Here is a 2,536-nt window from a genome sequence, read left to right as displayed (position 1 = left end):
AGTAGTATTTATGCTGAAAAAGAGCCAACTATTTGAAGAGCCAGGAGGAATTTTTTCTAGACAAAAAAAAAAAAAAAAAAAAAATGGCAGAAAAGATGGCACTATATTCAAGAAGACCATGTGGCTGGAGCAATCTGCATAAGAGGAAGTGTGTGGGTAAAGAAAGATAAAGAGGCAGGAATGTAAACAGCCTGCAGGGACTTGGCAGAAATGGCAGAAGTTCATTGTTTATTTATTATGTATTTTGAAGTAAAGAAAAGGGTGGACTTTAATGTTTATTTACCGGATGCTAAAAGATATGAAATTCCACACAGAAATAAGAAACCTAGTCAGAAGATAAGCTTCATACAGTATCTGTACATACAAGTATGTACAGTTGGAACTGTTCAAGTATAGTTTCAGTGTAAAAAGCTACAATAACAAACCACATTTAAAAAGAGTTCTTAGTACAGAAACAATAAGACAAAATATCAAACATAGTACACAACAAATTTATGCCTCAGCTACACGGTCTAAAAGTTAAAGGTCCCAGGAGTCCCATCCTGCATGTGAAAAGTATAGTTTTCAGAGCTAGTTTCTGGCATAACGCTTTGATCTTCCTCTTCCTCTGCAGACAAATACTTCTCAATTAAGCTTAATGAAGTCTTATACACAGACTCATTTTTTGGTTTTGCAGAACTTCAATTTGTCTAAGCCTCCACATTCTTCAATCATTATACTAAGTTTCTTAGTTTCACCTAGTTTCTCTGCAACCTGAATGATATTTGAAATGGCATCAAGAGGAACCAAAATAATCTTAGTATCTTTTGCAGTTAAGAGGTTCATCAAGAGTTTTATTTTGCCACAAACAATGAGGTACACAATCTGTTCAACTGCTCCACCACTGGTATAGTTGGTCACAGCCCATAGTTTCCTTTTGTGTCTTAAAATCTTCCTTAGAGACAATATTGACAAGGAATGGGACTAATCCATGATTTACAACTTGCTGTATCTGGTCCTGATGGCCAACTATGATGTTTGATATTTTCATGTAGCTTCCTTCTGAATGTTAGTTTTGGGGTTGGTGAGAAGGCTGGGAAAGATGGTAAGTGCTCCTGCATGGATCACAAACTGGGTTTGTTTATTTGTACCAGTGATAATATTCCCTATGGCTCTTAATGAATGAGTTACAATTGGCAATTCAGAAGCTCCTAGAAGCTTCATGAGTTGGGGCACAACTCCTGTTTTCATGACCATGTCAATTCGTTCATTTGAACCATCAGTAAGGTAGGAAATAGTCAGCAGGTATCTGCCAATACTTCTGGATCATCATGTTGCAGGAGCCAAACTAAGGTAGGAAGAATCTGCTCAACAGCATCTAAAGGGGTGGGGGGCGGGTAGGATTCCTGTTGCAGTAAAGATTTGAAAGATTCCTGGTAAGATTACATAGGTAACCACATGCTAAAGATGACATATCAGGAACTGCAAGAAGAGCCAACAGTAGATCAACTGCACGTTACTTAGTAGCCAAGTCTTGGAACACTGAGCCATCACCTGCAATATTTCCTAGAGCCAATACAGCTTTTTCACTGATGTGAGCATGGGGAGATGCTGACAGAGAAATGAATGCTGGGATGGCACCTCTTGTTTTTGTTCTGATGTCCCAGAAGCAGTGTTAGTGAGTGCTCAAGCAGATTCAAACTGAATGGGACAATGATCAGTTCTGCCCAAAAAGGACAGAAATTTTGGAATCAAATCAGCCCAGATTGTAGTCTATGGGGGCTCTTTTTCTCTAGACAGTAATTTCCTGGCAGCTTGAGTAGCTTGGAGTTGATTTTCCACATTGCTGCTATTTATGCCTTTGACAATGTGATCAGCAGACCAATTTACAGTGGCCTGGTGGTTGCGGGTTTTTTGTAGTGGAGAAGTAGCATCATTAAGAAATTAGCTTATATTTCTCCTCTTCAACATCTGGTCATCCTTCATAGCTTTCTTCAGCTCCACATTGACTTCTATTCTGCAACACCTCATTTCTGTACTGTCTTTTCCCTTGTTCTTAAATCGGTTAAGATGGGCAGCTGGTATATCAGCATTCTTGTTGGTGGACGTGTTTCAAAGACAAAGGGAGAAAGCTTCAAAGAAAGCTGGGGCTTCCACAAGAGGCGATGCAGGGATCCGACGCTGTGGGGTTGCAGCACTCAAAGCGTGCACCTAGACTGAGCTCAAAGACCATGTCGAGAAGTTCCTTATTATATCAAATTACTACATAAGCTGTGGACACCTTTATTATGTAGAATTTTTTTTATTATTATTGTACTTTAGGTTCTAGGGTACATGAGCAGACCATGAGTGATTGTTGCATAGGTCCATAAATGGCAAGGTGGTTTGCTGCCTCCATCCCTTCGTCGCTACCTATATCTTGCATTTTACCCCATGTTATCCATCCCCAACCTCCATACCCCCTGCTGTCCCTCCCCTGCCCCCAACAATGATCTCAATGTGTGAGGCTCCCCTCCCTGTGTCCATGTGTTCTCATCGTTCAACACCCATCTATGTG

General features: G+C 40.3%; 1 pseudogene; it reads right to left on the bottom strand.

The window, feature by feature from the left end:
• Positions 1-512: 512 nt before the first annotated feature.
• Positions 513-2,091, bottom strand: LOC116555828 (annotated as a pseudogene).
• Positions 2,092-2,536: the final 445 nt, after the last annotated feature.

The sequence above is a fragment of the Sapajus apella genome, unplaced genomic scaffold, assembly GCF_009761245.1.
Source record: "Sapajus apella isolate SASKATOON/1434 unplaced genomic scaffold, GSC_monkey_1.0 scaffold15, whole genome shotgun sequence".
Classification (NCBI taxonomy): domain Eukaryota; kingdom Metazoa; phylum Chordata; class Mammalia; order Primates; family Cebidae; genus Sapajus; species Sapajus apella.
Note: the sequence above shows the minus strand (reverse complement) of the source record. Positions and strands in the feature narration are given on the sequence as shown.